The following is a 21,180-nucleotide window of genomic DNA, read 5'->3' as shown; positions in this document are numbered from 1 at the left end:
AGGAGAAGACAAGACAAATGTCTGCATGGATTTTGAGGGGAGGGAGGAAGGGAGCTCACAGCAATGCGGTTGTGGATTCACCTCAGCGTGGGAGAAACAGTGTGTGTGTGTGCCTTGAGCTGACTTCTGCAGGATTTCTCAGCATCCTTCAGCCAAGGACGTGTGCAGGTTTGGATTAAGGGCCAGGATTTGGAGGCTATGGGGCAATTTGCAGCCTGCAGCTCAGGTGTTTGGGCCCTGGGGGTGGCTACCACCGGGCCCCTAGCTCAGCTGCCCCTCAGGGTGAGGAGGGAAGAGCCCGTGTGGTGCAGGCCTGTCCCGGCCGTGCTACCAGGCCTCTCTCTCCTTGCCCCCTGCCCCTTCCCCATAAATTATGGAGTGGCTGTGGCAGATGCAGGCCCAGCCACAGAAAAGGAAAGGTCGCGGGGCATAAAGGTTGCGTATCGTTGGGCTGGCTGCAGATAAGCTGTTACCAAGGGAAATGGATACACCGGGGGGCCCTTATCTGGGTCTATTAAGCTACCAAATCCAGCAGTGTAATTGGAGGCTTTGCCTGCCCAGATGTTGAGAGCAGAAGGCTGTCTGTAACAAGAGATCTGAGGAGATTGGGGTTAACTAAATAGGGATTTTATTGACAAACCTTTAAAAATGCTTCTTGCCTTCAGCAATTAAACATAACACCCTGAGCAGGACAGGTCTCCTCTGTCTCTCACAGTTGCCTGATTTTGCTTGAATACAATCCCGGGGAGAAGAGAGCGAGGAATTATGTCCTGTGTTGTTTTATGGTGTTGATATAATTCCCTGCCCTGCGAGACTGAGTACGAGCAGCGAATCTACCTCCTGCAGGCTCAGTCATGGCCTGGCATCCTCTCAAATGTCCTATTTTCAATATTGTTACATCCCTGGGAGGATCTGCATTTCTCTCATGGAGTTGTGTCCATGCAACCATAAAAAGGGCAAAAGGGATAGAAATCCTAGGTCCAGGTAGATTTATTTTACAAATACTATGGTTAATGAAAAAAGGTTTCCCTGGTGTTCTCAAGTTTTGTGTATTTTGTCCAGCTACTCGCAATGATTGTGGGATAGCCTTGAATCAAAACTATGATTTTGAACTGTCTGCATTTCCAGCCTATGTGGGAAATTCTGAGATTTTGATACTTGGTTTGGTCCCAGCTGGAATATCCTGGGTTTTGTTCTAAAATATATATATATTCACTTGTCTTTCTGGCTCATTTGATTCTCTAGCTATAATGTTAGTTAGTTTCAAATTGAAAATACTCTGCTTTATATTGTGAACAGAGCTACCCAGAACGGTGCAGTGTGACTCGGATATGGCTTTTGCTCAGCACCCCTGGAGGCAGGGACATTCAGGGACATTCAGGTGCTCTGAAACCAGACATTTTGCTGTTCTAGGTACTCTGTGAGTGCTCCTCGAGCTCTAATTGCTGTGATTGGCTTTGCTGCTGTTTTCTCGTTACTTCTGTTCTTGTGTCTTGGAGCTTGCCTCTCTGCTTTTTGTTTTTAGGGCCTCATTTGACCCAGATAGGAAGTGATCTAGGATCACCGTAAAGCTTTTAGAGTGACTCTGGGTATCAACATCTGGCATTATGAGGAGTTGATAGTGTAAATCCAAAGAGTTTGTGTGATGTCAATGGGTATTTTTTTTCTAGCGTACAAAGCAGACCCAAGTAATTTGGGCTGGGAAACACTTTCTCAGTTCATTTCTAGAAAACGTATTTCTGTAATTATGCCTCAGAGTTTTTCATTATAGTGAAAACCTCTGCTAGGTCCAAGGGGAAAAATTACCTCCACTGTTTCCAGACACCCAATATGTTTTCCCTTTGCTTGAATTTATGAGTTTTGGCAAAGATAACTCGCAATGTGATCGTGTTTCAGGGTAGTGGTTTCTCTCACTGAATCCAAAACCAAAGTATGACTGCTCAGAAAGCTCCTATGCATCTTTGGTGATGTATGCATGTGGTACATGGCCCTCCAAAATCCCACCAGTCTGTTTTTGCCTCCTGCATATTATTCACTGGTGTAATGAAACAGTTTTTTGAAGTAGGAATTACTTCTTGTTTGCCTTTAAAGCATGAATTGCAGTCCTATTGGAAAAAAAAACAAAAAAAAAAAGCAAGATCTGACTCTTAATGAAAATACTTTTGCTTCCATTAATTTGTAAGAAGGTTCAAATATACCCGTTTATCAAAGATCTTTACTGGAAAACGAGCCTTAATCAAGAGACTCCTCTAGATGCAATGCAAAATGCCTCTGAGAGTTACGCATCGGACCTGGACAGCATTTGAAATTGGAAATCAGAAGTTGGAAAGTAGAAAGTAGAAATTAGAAATAATTAGAATGGGTATTTCCATCCTGCAAAATTTGATTAATTATTTTGATATTTGTCTTTTCAGCTAGAACTGTTTTTTTGTTTTTGTTGTTGTTTTTTACTTAGAAATTTTTAATATGTCTCCTCTTAAAATGAATTTTGAAGTGTTTTTACTTTCTTCCCAGTCTAGCTGCAATGCCTTCAGAGAGTTGCCATTTCCCCACCTTGTGTTCCCTGCTGCACAGCCACCCCATGGCACGCATGCAGCCACAGGTTACGCAGCTGTCATCTGCTGAGGTGCTCTGTCTGGAGGGAAACCAACCCCAAACCTTATGACTCATTTTAAGAAAGGGTTTGTGTAGACGTGTATGGGTTAATTCATACAGATTACCCCCAAAATTAAACATTTTCTGTTATCTTAAAGGAAATCTGATTTTTAAGAATGATGTTGGCATTTTCTTTCAAAAATTCTGCTTTTTCTTGTAGAAACTGTAGTCTCCTGAAGAGTATTCAGATAGAAAAAACCTGACCAGCTTTACTAAAGATATACAAGATGATGCTTTTAGCTTCAGCCAGTCTATATATTACATTATTCCACAAAGCAGAAACCTCAGTGGCACTGATTAGACAGATATCTCAGACAGAAAAATGCGTACTCCATAAGGTGACAGAATCTGACGTTGCAGGTGTCTGCTTCTTTATTTCACTTGTGTGCCTTTTACATTGTGTAAACTCCAGGAACGTCAATGGACTTGTTCCTGATGTACGTGTGTCTAAATTAGCCAATAACCAAGCTAACATCCTGTATTTGTTCCATAACTATTTTGACTCAAACGCTTTCAGTTCTCCTCATACCTCGTATCTGTTTCTCCTGCTGTTACCGAGGATTGGATTGGACTTTTCTTTCATTTTTTGTCTTTGTAAATTGGATTGTCTTGTGATACTGAATCACACGGGCTGTCACTGGCTAAGCAGCAGGTTCCTCCTAACCCCCTTCCATGTGTGGTTCTGTTTGATGGGATTGTTATTTACTTTCCAACCACCTTGTAATCTTGGTTTCATCTGCGACTTCAAGCTCTCCTTTGAGTACCACATCAACTACATTGTCAGGGCTTTTTTTTTTTTCCTTTTCCTTTTTTTTTTTTATCAGTGTAGGGATTCAGCAAAGCTTGGGTCTTGCTGTCTCAGCAGGATACAGAGGGTTTGATTTATGTCTGGATAACGGCACAAGCTGAATTATTGCAGTAGCTGCCTCCCAGCCTCCCAGATTGGCTGCTACACGGTATTGGTAAGTTTGTGCAAGATTCAGCAGCTAAGGGACACACAATTAAACATGCTGAGGTATCGGCACACCACGCCTATGCAAGGCATGGAATTATTTCTGAATGGAGCTTTGTTTAAACTTTGGTTAAACTTTGGGGCATTCAACTTTGGGTACCTAGATTGCAGAAATGTTGGAAATCTGAAACACAGATCCCATCAAGTGGGACACTGGAAACTTTCAGACTCCATAAGTTCCTTTGAAGGTCTGAGCCATTAAACCTCCACCTACCTAGACGTTACATTTACAAAGACACATTTGGCAGGGAAATGCTAGCTGCAGAAGTGCAAACCATGCCAACGTAAAGATTTGTAATTACACACAGATCAAAGTATTCTTCATGGCCAAAAACTTTCCTAATCCGGATTTGACAATTAAAATAGGGATTCAGCTACTTTAATATCTGTAAAGAATAGTTTATGTGGCACTGATATTATAGCATCTACTCTTTTGAGTACAGAATTAACTTTCTGAAATGAGCAATTATATTAGTTAATTCATTTATACATTAAGATTAATTAAAAAATAAATCCTTTAAGTATTTCAGGACTGTGAGATAATTTTAAACATTTTATGAATACAGGAATAGCACTAACTCTGAACTTTCAAAAAAAGTCAAAACTAATTAAAAACTTACAGTAAGTGCAGTTAAAACTTTTTCACACTTCTTTGTATCTGAAAGATCCTTCTTCAGAAGAGAAACGTGCAGTGTTCTTCCTTCCAGATGGTAAATACATTTTCAGTGTTTTTCCATTTGCCTAAAGTGGAAGGCATGGGAAGGCAGCGTGTTGGGATGGGACAGGACTGAAAAGATGCTTGCTGCTGGTCCATATGCACTCTGCCCTAGCTTCTTGAGGAAGATGGACAAGACAGAAGGTCAGTTACAGCACTCCTAGAGCTGTTAAGATGTATTGTATATCTTATTGTCTCATCTGTAACAACATCAGCTCTTTGTAAGAAGGATGCTGACTCATCTGCCCCTCATTGGTGATGTGATGCTGCTATCTGGGCCAACTCCATACAGCTGGTCAGGACCAGTTTCAGGTGATGGAAAGGGAAGTCCAACACAGGCTGTGGTTTTCTTACCCAGCATGTCCCCAGTGTCACCCACAGATGTGAGCTGCTGTTGAAGGGAGTTATACCAACTGGAACCTGGATTCAGGGTAGTCTCGGTGCATTCACAACCCTTGTGCTTTAATAACATGATGCAGCCAGAAAAAGGTGAGGTTTTAAAAAACTAAAATAGGCAAGTACTGAAAAATAATTTCCTGCTGATAATGTTGGCTCTACTTTAATCCCTTTTGCACTGAATTTTGTTGGCATGGCTGCGTGGCTCTGTGCAGCCGTGCTGTCAGCTCAGCTCCCACGTGCAAAGCTCATTTGGCACAGCTGTGGCAGGAGGGGTGGTGCTGGGGCACCCGCCCCATTGGCCAGCACTGACTCAGCATCCGGGTTTCAACGTGCCCGTTGCACCCAACTCCGTGATGGGTTTGGAGGTCTCAGCCTACCTTACAGAGCTACAATATCATTAATGATTGTAAATGTGCCCGCTCCGTTTGTAGAACTGGCTGCTGGTATTTATTGCAGTGGCAGCCCACAGTCCAAAGGCAGGAGGTGTAATCAGCATCAAGGTTAATGATGCTGTTCCCTGGGCTTTTAGCAAAGTGTGTTCCCTGTGCTTTGCGTGCTCCCAGATGCCTGAGAGAAGGAAATAAGACACTTTCTGAAATGAAAGAACTGCTGTGAATTAAAACTGTGTCGACTCAAATCCTTGGATCCGAACACTTCTTAATAAGTTTAGCTTGGGGCCCGTCTCAAATAAGAGGCAATAAGTAAGCCAATATGTTGTCACCCAGTGGAATTCAAGATCGCTGGAGGTCACTGAGGTATAAGTACTTTGGATGAACTTTTAATAGTATTCAATAATTTTCTGACCTTGGATAATAGTGGTGACCATAATTGCACCTCTTGCTGCAGGGAATAGCGTGGTCTCCTGTAAAGCTGGGAGAGAGTTTCTACTTTTCTGGTTCCTACCTTTCACTAAGGTAGTTGGCTAAACAAGCAGCTTCTTTGATCTGTATTTCATCATTCCTGTAGGATTAAAATATGAACAAATATTCAGGAGCGAGTGTTCAGTGTTTTAATGTGCATGATTTAGAAGTAAGTTTAATACTAAAATGATTGTTAAGTTGATTTTTCTCATATTAATATTAAAACCTAACACGTGTTTTGGGAGCTGTGTTAATATCTAGAAGTTTGGGGTTAGTGGTTTCCAATTTCAAAACAAGGGTTTGAAATATTGAAATATTTGAAAGTAGAAAAAGTATCAAATTTCATTGAAAGTAAACAAGGGGAAGCCTCCTAACTCTTGTTTACCTTGTTTTGACTGTTTGAGTTTGCAATTTCCATCCTTTTCTTCCTTTAGGACTGGAGACTGATAGGTATTTTTATCATTGCCTGTTATGCTTATTAAAATACAAAGTCCTAAGCACACTAGTTGGGCTTTGAACTTACTCTTATTTTCCTTCATATATAATCATATGTAAAATTTTAAGAAAGTATCAATCCCTACAGGGAAGATAGAGAACACATAAACATATACAATATATATGTTTAAAACCACTTTTAATGTGCTTTTGGAGCACCAAATGCAATTGTGAGATAAAATATGCAACCTGAACTGGTTCTTGTTTATTTAAAGGGTAAGCTGAGTGTTCTGGTGGATTAGACAGGCAGAGGGAGGGGAGGACAGTGAAGTTTAATGCCAACTGGCACACTTTCTGCCCCTCTAATCTATATATTAGAGAAGAACTTTTCTGTCAAGCCCCTTTTCAAAATTAGGCTTGCAGTTTGAAACTCCAATGTAAAGATTTTGCCCCCATAAGCTTTGGAGTAAATTGAGAAGCCTTTTAAGAAAGCCAGTAGACCGAGCCCTTATGTGGTATAAATCGGCATCGATGCTAATCAAACTATTTCAGTTTATACTAACCTGGTATCAGCTGGAATTAAGAGCTTAGCAATCAAGCAAGCATGACTAAAATCAGGTCAAGAGACCAGAAACCTGAAATATTTCCTTTGGCTAAGGCTGCTTAAGGCTCGATGCTGTTTGGTGAATGGCAGTCTGGTGAAGTTTCTGCAGATTTCTGCTGGTCTGAGTGAAAGCAGGAGCCTGGCCCCGCAGCTTGGTAAGATTGCTTTTTCCCTCAGTGGAAATCTCGTCAGCATACTCTTTTCTCTGTTTTTCATGTGTCTCTGTCAGAGAAAGGAGTGCTGATAGCTTAAGCACTTTAAGCCTTTCTCAGTGTTTGAACTGATTGCTTAGGTTGTGTAGCAGCTGTGGAAATCAAGTGTTCACTTTAAGTATCCTTTCTGCCATCGGAGGGATTCAGCCTGGGTTCAGAAGTCTTATAACCTGCAGGTATTACAAGTCCTCTCCTGTCAGCTGAGAGCAGGAATATTGGCAACACAGTCCCTGTAACCACTTACAGTGTCTTATCTAAACACCCCTTGCTCAGTCTCCGATGTGTGAGCCGGGAGGATGAGAGTCGCATGAGATGGAAGATAATGTTTTGTTGGATTTCCCTTCCCTTCGGGGAAAGCCTGTAAGAGTGCAGAGCACTGATTGCCCATTTCCAGTTCCCTTAACAATGATAGCGGTGAGAAAGCTTTATTTAAACAAAACCAAGGACATATGCTGTATTTTCTGGGAAGAAAACATTTTTCATGGAGGACATAGGGCTTTCAAACACCAAAATGTTTGGCAGTCTGTTGGAAATGAATTTCAAGACCAGAAGATGCAGCCACTGGGTCTGTCCAGCCCCTCTGGTGTCCATGCTAACAGATGTGAGGCTTTTATAAAGTCCTGCATGTTCCATGCTCAGCATCGATGGCAGAAACCTGTTCCATGCTCCTCAGAGGAACCATGCCAGGTATTTTTAGTTCTCAAAATGTATTTCAGTGAGGCTGAAAAGTTAGGAGCAAAAGCAATAGGGTTAACTTGGGTGAGCTGTGTTGAATTTCCCACATGAAGGAACTGGTGTTGTTTTGTTACTCGGTTGGTGTTAAATGCACCCAGGGTGCATGCAAGATGTGTCAGAAGCATGGTAAGGAAGGCAATTAGCTGTGCAGGGAGGTAAGCAGTGAGCTGCTGCTCATTTCGTATACTTAGGGAGCAGCGAGGTAATACAATGTGTGCTGTTTCCACCTACAGAGCTTCTCAGATCCACTAATTTCTGTGTGTTTAGTCTGAAGGTTTCCTCAAGAAACAGATCCACTTAGAGGCAGCCAGGATTTTATTCATGGCACCGAGGCAGGGTTTTGCACAGACTCCAACAACAAAGCACGAGGCAACGCCGAATGCACCCAGCGCAAACATGCCTCAGTGACTAGAGCTCCCTAAGCTTATTTAGCACTGCGCGCTGCAAAATATGCTAAACAATGAACAAATTGCTGCTCTAAAGAGCTCGCAGACATAAGAACCTGGATCCATATGATGCAGTGAATAATCTGTGCCAGATAAGCCTCCTAGCTGAAATGTTCTGAAGAAGTTCTTAATTGGAAGGAGCAGGGGGATGGAAGTGGGAGTTGTGTGTGTATCATTAGCAAGAGAACAAATGTCTCCAGCTTTAACTAATGTTGACTACAATAAATTAAAATAAAAAGGAGCAAACTGACACTTGATTTGAAGCTTGCGATGAGCGTTAATTTGAATTTTTGTGCTGCACCTGGCTTGTTTCATAATCTCGGCATTACTTAATTGGGCTCTTTGTACTTCAATTTTGGTATTTTAAGAAATGTCAGGTTATTACAAGTTCCAGAACAAAATAATGGGGGGAAAAAATCCTTTCAAGTCAGATACTGTTACAATTCGTTATTTTGTGGTTTTGAATGGAGTTTGACTTGCCTTCCCTACACATCCCTGGCTCAGCCTGGTCTTTGTGCCTCGGCTTTTCCTTCAGCTCTTCTCAGCAGCCGTGCTGCTGCTGGGCACCCTGTGCTGCCTTGGGGCCTGGGGCTCTCCCCTGGGGGTGAGGGGATGGGGGAGAGGATTTGCTCATCTGTAACTTGTAAATGCAGGTGATTGTCTGAGGAATTTACATAACACGTTTGTTTACTGAGGCTCATCCTTGATGAGCGGTAAGGAAGGATCCAGAGGAGGGAAAGCATATTTAAATTTGAACCAGGAGCTTTGACATTAGGCTGGTTAGTGTAGCATTAAATTAACATGCTCTGTTGATACTTCTCAAGAGCTTATGTAGCAGTGCTGCTTAGGTGCCCATTAAAATCAGTTTTAAGGAATGCTGTAGAAATGATAAGGTAAATTATACTGAATTATAGGACAGGGACAGAGCGTTCAGAGTTTTCCTTTTTCATACTCCAGAGTCAGGTAAGAAATTTCATGTTCTAGTGGGAAACAATTAACTTCTCTCACATCTCTTGAAACCTCCTGTTGGTTTAAAGTTTGTATTCTCTCTTCCCTGACTTAGCTCTCCCACAGGCTGCAGTTCGTCTCCTGCTTTGGGGAGGAGAACACAGTACTTAGGGAGAGACCTTAGGCTGACTCTTAACTCTCTGTTTGGGGAGTTTGCAGGTTGAAATGCTGCCATATGCAGTGCCCAGCATTTCTCATCTCAGTTCATTCCCCCCAGCGGAGCTGGTCTTATCTTTTCACCATAACATATATCTGAGTGATGGGTGGCTGTGGGTATAATAAGTCTCATGGCTGCTTTTTCCATAAGTAATCTGAGCAACTTGACTATAAATAATGTCAAAAACATGACCTTTGTCCCTAATCCTGCCATTTTGAAAAAGCATTTTGAGGGATATGTTTAAATGCGACATTTCTATATCCTACAGGAATGTCAAATTTACAGTGCACTCCCTGCTTCTGTAAACTTTTAAAGTAATAACATTGGCAGCTCAAGCAAGCAGAGTTATTCAGTTCTGTGCCGATCCTGGGATACAATGAAATTATGATGTCAAGAAGATTCAAGCCTTTCTTTAGTCAAGCAAAAATATTGGCAGAAAACAAATAAGATCCAGCTTTTGTTAGTGACCCAAGCATCCTTCTTGGGCACGGTGATTTGAGTCGAGAATATTGTTTTATCAAATACCATTTGAGCTGTAGAATTCCATATAATGCAATTCAAACTACATTCAATATTTCAGTTTCTTGCAATTTTCTATGATGTCCATTGTAGCAAATATTTCTGAGACAAACAAGCAATAAACCTGTCACTGAATGAACTCCGTTTGTTCAAAAATGTAATGACTGTCCTTGCTACAAAAGCTGTCCCTTCAGCTTCGCGGAAGATGAAAATGCAGAAAGAGAAATTGCAGCCGTAGCTCGATTCTGTAAGCACTTGTATTTTAAACCTAATGGCAAAGTGTATGCAACAAGTACAGCACTTTAGAAGATTTTAATTATTATAAGTATATGAGTTGGGTTCAGAACTGGAAAGTTTTTAAAATTAATTGCATGTATATTAATGCATTATAGGTGGCATAATGGAGTGCTAGCTTGGAGCCTTTCAATTCAGAGCACCTACAGTGGAACCCAAACTGGTACGGTCAGTGGAGACTTTTGTCGTGCTGTCAGTAGAGGAACCTGTTGTGGACCAAATGAGGACAAAATGGTTACAGTAGAGGAGAGAGGAGACAGAGTGATGCTTATTTACTCTGATTCCACTGTTGGTTCATGCGAGGAAACTTCTTGTGCTGCGAATTCTGTCTGTCATCCTGAAATTTTTCAAAACATAAGTTGAAGGGCAGTCTGGAGGGGGAGCTTTATTTTGGGGTGCAGACATGGGGTGGGATTGGAGCCTTTAAGCACTGGGGCTGTTTTCCAGCAGACGACAAGTTGCCAGCAGCTGCACTGACCCAAGCAGCTGATTACATGGACTCCTCACCTGGCACGCTTGCTGTGAGTTTAAGTGTGCAGTAGCTTCATCTGATCAATTGACACGTCCTTGCAGCTTCACATGTGAAAGCAGTCAGGAAAAGAAAACAAAACATCCAGTGTCTGTGTGGGGTCTTTCAGATGGCAAACAAATGGCTAATAAACCACTGACCCAAGGTGGTTTCTGCCAAATGGGCATCCCCAGGATACATCCCGCACGTCACAGCAGGGGTGGAGGAAAGGCACTGTTCTGAACCTTCCTAAAGTTGCAGAGTTTCCGCATGTATAAAGAAGGAAGTGATGGCAGTGTTTATATATGATGGACTTGTCTTCTTCTGGATGTGCAGTGCAGCTTTGGGACACACAGGGTGTCTGGGCAGTGACCTCTCCTGCTGTTCCTGGAGCAAATGTCCCCGCGGAGAAGTGATTCAGAAGAAACTCCTCAGGTGGGAACTGGGGAAGCTCCACAGGACAGGGCTGAAACTGGGGGTACTCCCTGTTGCAATGGGCTACTGGTCACTTGCTTAAAAGCTTCTCTACAGCTCGTGCTGAATCTCATCATTTGATGGGTTGGCCATGTTCTGGGCTGCATTGTGTGTGGCAACTTCTGTCTGAATTTGCTTGAAGGGAGAAGATCCTGCTGTGATTTTTACTGGGATTTCCCTCCTGTAAATTTAATGTTGTTAGTGTGTTCTAGTTTTTCACTCTCGTTCACCATAGTTTTATCCCTGTAAAATAAGGACAAAAGAAATCCCAGAAGCACAGTTTATACAATGTTTTCCTAGTATTTTTCTGGTATTTGAGATAGAAATGCCTTGCTAAACTTTTCAAAGGCTGTTTTCTTCTGTTTTCTTTCCCTTCCTTACTGAGATTTCTGGCCACTACAGACCTGGAAAAAAGCAGTAAGAAAAGGCAGTATGTGGTGCATCCTCGGCCATTTTTTGAACTTTTCCACTCTCTGTGACTGTGAGTAACACAGAGTTTGCTGCAGAGTGGCAACATTTCAGCAAGGTCTGCCGCATGGCTGGCCAGTAGCTTTAGGGTGATGGGTCTGTCCTGGTAGACACAGCTTGGAAAAGTTGTTAAATGAGTTTATAAATGAGAATAAAGGCTTATCTATATTTTCATACTTGGAAGTTTTACATTTGGAGAGTACAGAATTAATGGAGCTTTCACTGCCTGGAAGGAGCACGGAAGGGATGACCTTACCCTCCTGGTAACCTCCTACTGCCTCAAGAGCTCCTGCAGCAGGCAGAATCAAACTCCCCTTATTAATTCCCTCCGCCACCCCGGTTACCGAATGAAATTCAGTGGCCTTCATTACGCAGGAGGTCAGCCTGGGGATAATGATGGCCCTGCTGCCTATGCAATCCAGTACTTCTGCAGTTCGAGAGGGGTAAGGATCAGGAACCAGGTTTAGGTGTCATGCTCTCATTGTTTCACTCCTTGTTTTTCAGCCTAGTAATGTTATGAAGCAACTATATCACTGGGTCGGTTCTCAGAGGGAAAAGGGATTTGCAGCAGTTTATTCTTCTGCGTAAGCAAACAGCTGGGGAAGGCACGATCTGGCATAACTAACTTTTCAGTGATGATGGACAAAATAGTGGTGGAAAAGAGAAACCAGTAATTAGTGGCTGCTTCCACTTCATGGCTCCGTTTTCACAGTGGCTAATGCTGTGTCTCAGTTCCTTCACCAGTAACTTGAGGCTAAGAGCTGCTACCTTTCCTCAAGCGCTTTGCAGTCTTGCCTGAGTGCTCTGGAGGACAGGGTGTCATTACGGTACGTCACTGACTTTATGGGCAGAAGCACTGCCAATAACTTGACACATGGGCAAACTTTCCTCATCCCCCGTGGCAGCAATGCATGAAGAGCCGCTGGAAGCAGTGTGGAAAATTCGCAAGGAAAGATGTGTGAAGGGAGGCACGAGTAGGTAAAAGAGCAGCCCTGCAAGAAGTGGTTCATCCTCTCCTAATGCAGCAGCCCATTGCCTTGAGCTCCTCTCCTTCCCCTGACTTCGGGGCAGAGGGCAGAGTGGTTGTTGTAGCAGGAATGTGCCACCTGTAGAATCCCTTTGACCTTTAGGCTGGAGGAAAATAACATTCAAAATGTTACTTTCAGAACAAGAATTTCTGAAGATATGTGAATAGTGATGGTTTTTTTTCACCAGTAAGAGGGCTGTTTCAAAGAACAAAAATGCTTTTGTATTTATTTTGTGTTCAACTGGTTTGTACAAAATCTGTCTCTTCCTGTTCTTTCTCGACTAACACATCAGATAGTGACTTATCTTGTCTGCTTGCATTAATAGCATTGATTTATGATAAATGCTGTAACACAGTGTGACTCGTCTGAGTTGTCTCGTGCCTTCAGTGCAGGACTGTCAGCATGAAGCCTTAAAGGATGTGTGCCTTTTGATTCACTACTCTATCAGCGCTGTGCTGATCCTCCAGCAATTTTTAGAGCTATTTGTTTTATCTTTGCCACACGTTGGGTGTGCTTTTGCTTTTGCTTTTAGATTCCAGTGGAAATCTGAAATTGATCTGTCAAAGACCAAGGCGATCTTGGTCCTCAGTTTAATTTTTAGCTGTGGATTTTCCAAGACAGAGAAGCATTCCGAGTAAGTCCTGGGGAACTGGGCAAGAAATTGTTTTCCAGGACTGTCCCAACCAATGCAGATCATGGGATGGGTCAAAGCTGGGTGCCTTTATCACTTTGTATTGCAGTCAGGAAAAATAAAAGGGATAGTCATTTGTTTTTCCTTAACTTTTCATAGTAACATGCCCGTTTTAAGATTATGACATTTCTTGCTGAAATGTATCAGATCGTTATTTTTTAAACTGATAAATCTTTCATATTGCAGTTTATAATTAAATAAGACAGAGATAAAGAACCTGGACTGAAATAAGACAGACTACACCAGCACCTGCTTAGTCATGCTTTTTTATGTTTCGGATGAATGCCCAAACCATCTACCTCCTTCATCTACTATGAAAACTGTTGAAAGGTCTCTGTCATTTCCCAGTTCAGCATGGAAAAGTTACAAAATGTGCACTTAGACATTTCTTGCCCAGCTCTCTTTGCAATATTTGTATCCACTATGGGACGTGTTAGGTTGTGCCACTGACACATAACATGAAAATTGCTTTTTCCTAGAAGAACTGGCATAAATATTGTGAATATTGTGAAATTCCTTTAAAGAAGAGCTATAGGACACGAGTGGGGTGGGCACAGAAACACAGTCTAGGAGCTTATTCTGCCACTGACTTTCTAGCAATTCTTTCCATATAACAGGAATAGTAATACTTAACCCACAAGGATATCTGTGAATCAAGGATATCTGTGAATCATTGAGTGAAATTGCAATGTATGAATATTGTGCTAGATTTCTATTAACTATTTTGGAGTTATACATATTTTATCATATGAAGTATGAAGTATGATAAAAATGGTCCAGATCTCCTGCTTGCCTGTTTTATTTTAACCAGCGTTGACAGCTAGAGCTGGTAGAAGCAATCTGAATTAAAATTAAAAGGCAACGCACCCCCCACCAACTTTTTCTGTGAAACAATTAGTTCATTTTGTTGATGAACTCGATTTGCAAAACACACAAAGTCTTGTTAAACAAAGATAACAGTATAATGGATATCCACGACACTTGAACACCTGAGGCATATGTTGCTTTATAAAATTCGGGGGCTACACTGTCCTCTCATTCTGCCTGTCCCCATCACTTTCTGTGTGCATACACACATAATTGTAAGTGACACATTATTTTTTGAGGGCAGAATTTGGTTCTGAGCTAGGTGCAGTGTGTTTGTGGAACTAATGGCTATGATAGTTCTTTTGAAATGCTCTATTCTGTCTTCTGTTTCTTTCTTTTTTTTTTTCTTTTTTTTTTTTTTCCCCTCTAGGGAAGCAGAAACATTTAGAGTTAACTGCTGGCAAGTGAGACATGACTGTAGTGATTGTATAAGGTTAGGAAAGCCGAAAACTGAAGTTAAAATTTTTGGATTCTCCTCCACTCAGCAGTCAGTGCATGTACTGTTGACAAAGGAAGAAATTACTCTGCAGAAGAGAAGCATATGTTTTGGTTAAAGGTCTCATATACATAAAAGGCATGCATGAAAGTGTAAAGGACTTAATTTTACTGGAGAAAATAGTCGTTTTGGCACAAAATCTTTGACACTGTCTCATTTGAAGAGAACCCATCCATAAAGTTTATGCGTTAGACTGTTAATGCTTAAATATTGAGTGTCTAAGAGCGAAGTGAAAATCAAATGAACGTGTGGTACGTGGTGCCACCCCACTGATCTCTTTCTGTGTGTTTTACAAACGTGATTCTCCACACACTGCATAGTGAGGAAAATACACAGCGGTGTCATTGCTGGTATCCTTCATGCACCGTGTGTGACAGTCTGAAGTAAAAGAGGGCTGGGAAATGGCAGACGGGAAAGTTCTCTTGGCTTTTACAATCTCTGCTCGTGTAGGGTTGGTATCCCGAGCCTGTGGGATGTGTCTGTGTGGCTGCTGGGTTCCTCACAGCCCTGGGGGTTTCCCACTTTCAGTTGCAATAAGGGAAGGGATACAGAGGGGAGAAGTGGAAGCAAACCAAAGGAAATCTTGGTCCCTGTGGGACTGGATAGCTTCAGCTTCAGCTATCTAGTGCCCTGTGCTAGTTATAGTCCCTATATAGTGTACACCACCCCCTCTGAGTTTGGGCATCCCACCTTTCATATCTGTACAGGCTGGAACGGTGAGTCAGGAGCTGCTGGGACTCAGAAAAGCTTTTCTTTTTGAATCAAACTTAAATCCATCTAATTTATTTTTTATCATTTCTTATGACTCCTTCCCACCCCTCTCCTGAAGTTCCTTTGCCAGGTTCCTGACGTGCATCCAGCAATTCAGAACTCCCGCAGGGATCCGGCGTCCATTGCTTAGAAACAGAAGGCACGGAGTTAGCAGGAGAATGAAGGCTGCCATCCCAGGCTGCACGACTGACAGCCTGATGCCAAGCCAATAGCCTGGGAGTTGAAATCTGGACCAGACATTTTGGGCCAAAAGAAGTCTTATTCATGTGCGTGTGCATGCGGGCGTGCTGTTGCAATGGCACGCTGCCTTTCTCTGTGCTAAGAAGTTATCCGAGTGACTCCCAGACTGATGGCTGGAGTCATAATGTTGACCCCTTCCATGAAGGTTGTTCCCCCAAAACCCCCACATCAGCCCTTAAATACTATTGAAGACTCTGCAGTGGGATGTATGAGAGCTCTGCATGTTCTCTGCAGATAAGAAAACCCCTATCCCATGGAGAGATACTTTCCTGATGAAAAGGAAAGGAATGAAGCAAGGATGCTGTATGTTAGGGTAAAGCTGTCCCCTGAAGCCCCAGCCCTGATAGCATTTATGCTGTGTATAAATAAACACGGTGTCAGCACAGCGCACATCGTGTGGACTTCCACCAGACACAGCTCACCTTCACCACACAAATGATCAAAACCTATTCCTCTCCTTTTGACTCAATTGATTTTAGATCTTTTTTCTTCATGAAGCTTTTTACTCCCATCCCATTAAAGGATTCTGCACCTCAGAGGCAATTTGGGTGAATTCTGTGTCAGGGATGCCAATCCTAGCTTCGGCCCAGGGTCTGCACTGAAGATCCTTCCCATGTGCCTGAAGAAGGCTGCTGTGCTGTGCTCTTTTCTAAGTTTTATCATTTTTTTTTTTTTTTACTATTTGTGGTACAGAATTGAAAGTTAAATGCAGTAAATCTACCTCTTACTGCTACACTAGAAAACTTGTGGCAGAAAAAGCTCATTATTGCCCAAGGGAGATGAACAAAGATTTGCTTAGAAGACTCTTTTAACTTGCAGACAACCTTAAGTTGACAAACCTGTGTTTTTTTCTGTTTTGTTCTCAACTCTGGGGACAGATCCTGAGGTCATTGCTCTATTACAACACCATCTTTGCTTGGGAGATGTTAAGCAGTTAAAGATTTAAACTCTGTGCTGTGTCACTGTCTTGTTGGTATTGATAAACAGCTATATGAAGGCAACATTTGTTCTCCAAACAGTTTTTTTTTTCTCTTAGATTTCTTTTCAGTCAAGCTTGCAATTTCATAAATTTATTAAATGAACATAAAACATCTGGTAGTTAGTCTCTTCCCTGTGGAGTCTGCTTCATGTGAAATGTTATTTCTGTTCAAATAGTAGCTTCTGGAGTATCATTTTTGCAAAAGAATAAATTGTCTATTGAATTAATGAACCTTGGACTGTGAGCACATACAGTTAAAGCACAACGACTCTATAGAAACCTTCCGCTTTAAGAGATAATTCTCACAAAGCCTTCCCTGAAATAATGGCTGATACGCAGCTTTCAGGGCATTATCGCAGTTCTAGAAATATGCAATAGCAAATGACAGCAAAATTATTAGGTGTTAATCCTACCGTGGCATTGTGTTATCCACATTGCTGGCTTTGCAGAGCTGGTAATCCAGGCCTGCACAGATGACCTGTCCCAGGGCTGGGGGATGCTACCTGGGTGTCTGCTCTGGAAAGCCTCTGCTTCTCCCTCTGCTCCTGCACCCCAGCGCTGTGCTGAGCAGAGCTTTGGCAGTGATGGATTCTGGCAGCTCTGGAAGAGGCAGTGAAGAGGCTTTGCCTCCAGGGGACTGCAGAAGTGGCAAACACCGTGACCTCTGGCAAAGGGGAAGTTTCTTCGGGGGTAGGACCTGGCATTCCTTATCCTAGCATGAGATCACACAGGACAAGGGACACAAACCGAGTGTATCTTCCCCTAAATACAGTCCCCTAAAGCCCCACCGATCTCTTCCCCAAAATACCTAGCGGAATTTCAATATTTAATGGTATTTTGATACTTTTTGCTATTCTTGCTTTCTTCCTTGGGAGCCACAGTTGTTTCTGTTCCCTTGAATTGCTGCTTAAGTCTTCCCTGCTCATCCTCCTAAGCACTGATTTGGCCAGCAGCCTAGATTTTTATAGTTTGTGAGGATGTAGAAGTGTCTGTGCTCAAAATTAGCAGTCTTGGGCATAAATTCTTCCCCTCTATCCAGGAGGACAGGTTCTGCGCAGAATTACTTGAGGCCTCTGCGGAGCCCATTGCAGCTGCCAATGTTACATGTAGATGGATGGCAACTGATGGGCTAACTTTAGAAGAAGCTGTCAGAAACATTTTAAGGCTGTGTTGCTCTCAGAGGCAGAGAATCAGAATCCAGCTAGGTCTGTAGCTGGGCTGAGATAGAGACTTCAGCCTCCTCTGGGGGAACTGCCACAGAGTTTTCCTTCACCTTCTCATATTTCTGCTGCCTGGGTGAGAAGAGAAGAAAAATGTTGTTATAGAATAATGTGCTCTAATTCTTAAAGGACAAATTTTGCTTTAGGGCAGGGTAGGAGTTGTTCAAGAAGATTAATATACAGTATTCCCAGATGATACGTGGAGTTTCTGGGCTCGTCTTTGTGAATGAGCAATGATCTCGTGTGAGGAAGTCCATTGGCTTATCAGCTGTGTGTTTCCGAGGGTAAAGTGCAGAAAAGCTAGAAAGTCCCCTCTTTTTTCCATTGTCTATGGGATTCAGGATGGGCAAATTTTACTCACATGAGTTATTTAAAAGAAAGGCAATGGTAATTTTATTTATAGCCCACGTGAATGATGGGTGTAAATGAGGCAGGATTTGAGGCATGAAGTGAAATGTTTCATCCAATTGATATTATGAAAAGCAAGTAGCTTATTAGAAAGGAGTCGTTACAGGAGACTACCTTTAAAAAGCAAACAAAATCACAAAAGCTTATAATGTCTTTTCAGCTTAAGTGACTGCTGGTAAGAATGAATCAAATACAGGCTGGGAATTCATAGACCCATGGCAGAAGCAATTTCAGAGCCCAGTCACAGAAATAAATAAATAAATAAATAATAAACAAATGGGAAAGTATATAAGTTTTATCCATTTTATACATGGGGAAAAAAAAAGGATCATTGAGAATAGAGGCCTATGTACATCATCTGTTACAGTGACCTACTGATACACTGCTTGCAAATGATGCGATTTGTTTCTGGTGAGCTGTTTGCTCGACGCAGGGACAGCAACTGCAATATTGCCGTGGTTTATGGCCTCCAAATGCTCCTCTGCTAACATTATTGGGATCTATTTTTCACAGAAGCTTAGCAGTTCTTATTTCACGTGAATTGAGTTGCTCTTAGATTTTTAATCTACCCCTCTGCTTTTGATTTTTACCACCATATGGAGTAATTTTGTTGTAAATGATTCAAAGCAGGAAAGCAGATCATTTCTAAGCAACTTGAAGTATTGATTAAAAAAAAAAATCATGGCACAGCTACAGCTTGAGCCTGTAGTTCTGCTAGTGGCCACTGCTGGAAGGCAAGAAATGCTGCCACCACTTCAGAAAGAGTTTGTTTGTTGTTCTGCCTGCTGTCCTTTAAGTCATGGCAGTCATTTATTTCAGAAGTATTGCCCAGAACCTGACGAACCCCATAGCCTAGTGTTAAAAGTGACCTTTTCTGTGCAATTCTACAGGAATGAAATGAGTTGAATACGTTAATGGACTTGTCGTGGGTACAGACGGTTGTGGGCTTACTTGCTGTGAAGAACGTCACACAAATCTTTGTCCAACTGAATAAATTACCAACACTTAGCACACCAGAATTATTTAAAGAAAAATAGTTGGCAAGTAAAATTTGTATGCTTCTGTGGACTCTTCAAAATTTCTGAGTGTTTCTAACACCATTAATTATCTCTGTGAACTCTTGGGACCTCAACTGCTAACGTGTCTGCAGGATTAGACTCCTAAATCTGACTGCTGCAAAACCAGAAAAACAGTATTTTTCAGCCTTTCACCCCAATTTCAGATCAATGTCTCCTAAAATGTTTGTGTTCTGTGGTTTAAAAAAATAATAAATAAGATTGATAATATAATTCTTGGACTTATTGCAGACTCTTCCTCCCTTTAGTCATTAGGAAAATATTTTGTCTGACTGATCGTGTTGTAAAATGTGTTATTTCAAACCACAGATATTGACAATTAGTATAAATCAAACTGAACAGGGATAATTAAAATTTAATTCTAAGTTTGTCAAGGTCTTTGGAAGCATATCCTGAGGGCCAACTGTGTCTAGGTTGTGGCTTGTTTCCAGCTGACTTTGGGCCAACAATTGACATTGTTGTTCGGCGCTTTTCGGAAAAAAACTCCCAGGCAGGCACTTCAGAGGGTGAGCGCATGTTTGGATGAATAAGGATCAAATGGAGTTTCCAGAATTTGACTTCAAATATGGGTTGTGGGAAGAAATGGTTGTGAGAATTGAGATTACTTTAACTAGTATTGCTCTCTAATTGCTCCTAATTTTCTTACCACTGTTGGCAAATTCCATGCATAGCATTGCTACTGAGCACGTTTTGACAGCCCAGCTACAAATGAGGGAAATTCAAGGAAACAGGATGACTCCCAAGTGTTTTCCACTGTGTTTGAAATGTGCATCCACTTGGTGGTCTTGTGGAAAAAACGTAAGGCTGTATTTTGAGATCAGACTTCCATTCTTGACTTTGCTATGGGCTTCTTCGTGTAGCTCACTGAACATTTTAGTCACTTCTGGGAGACATCACTGCGTTTTACAGGCACCTCTTCTCCTAGTGTTCAGGCTGAATAGAGACAGCTCTTTCATATACCCTTTGTGGGAGTGTGTGGCTTGAAACTATGCATGGTGTAATGAGGATGGTTGCTCCACTGTATCACAGAGAATCATAGAATATCCCAAGTTGGAAAGGACCCACAAGGATCACTGAGTCCAACTGCTGTGGGGCATATAGTTACTAATGTAATGCAGTTGTACAATAAACTTTAAAGGGTAGCTTTTGCACTTTCTTTTTGATAAATGTGGTTTACAAAGTGTCAGATACTCTTGAAATGCTTGTGGGAATGTGCTTTTGTAGCAAACACCAAAACTCTACAAGTTGAATGACATTTTTGTAGGTTCTCCTCCTACGAACTCTTGTCTGTGTTTCACTTCTTATCCATTGTGCCTTTTCTCATTGACATCAGCCAGCCTGTTTGCAGTACATAAAAAAAATATGGGCGTAAGTCTGCAAGTTCAAGGCTTTACTGACTCCAGCATAGTTGTACAGATATTATTCTGAACAAAATTGGCTCCCTGTCAAAGAACACACAAAGTAATTCATTGTAAGCTAAACCCTAAACTGACGCAGCCCCAAGCTAGTGTAGGTAGATGTCTTTGTAGTAAATGAAGTAATTTATTTGAGAAAAAAAGAATACAAAAAACAACAAAACCAAATGCTTGCTTTCAGCTTTCTGTTTGCTCCTGGCTAGATCAAGTACTGATGCAAATTTTCAGTATAAGTTTGACCACTCAGCAACAATTCTAAGATATTAGCAAATTAGTAGTAGTATCATTGCTTTTAATATGGGCACAGTCCTGCCATTTTGCCAGAAGAAATTCTGGAAGCACAGCAGTGAGGCAATGACCTACAACTTTCACTGACTCATGAACAACAATATATAGCAGGTCTTTTTATTTTTATTTTTATTTTTTTGCTTTTCTTTCAGTTGTCTCATAACTGCTTATGGTATACAGTCAGAAAGCCAGAGGTTCCT

At 41.7% G+C, this 21,180-nt stretch overlaps 1 protein-coding gene and 1 long non-coding RNA gene across 12 annotated transcripts in view; both read left to right on the top strand.

Annotated features, from left to right (window-relative positions):
• The window catches only part of NCKAP5 (NCK associated protein 5), a 435,214-nt gene that overhangs the window by 96,700 nt on the left and 317,334 nt on the right, over positions 1-21,180 (top strand). The window lies entirely within an intron of this gene.
• On the top strand, positions 4,668-16,337 carry LOC137858914 (uncharacterized). Its single transcript, XR_011098076.1, has 3 exons — positions 4,668-4,871; positions 10,150-10,219; positions 15,413-16,337. It is a non-coding gene; the product is annotated as an uncharacterized lncRNA (long non-coding RNA).

The sequence above is a fragment of the Anas acuta genome, chromosome 6 (assembly GCF_963932015.1).
Source record: "Anas acuta chromosome 6, bAnaAcu1.1, whole genome shotgun sequence".
NCBI lineage: Eukaryota > Metazoa > Chordata > Aves > Anseriformes > Anatidae > Anas > Anas acuta.
This window is presented reverse-complemented; position numbering and strand designations above follow the sequence as displayed.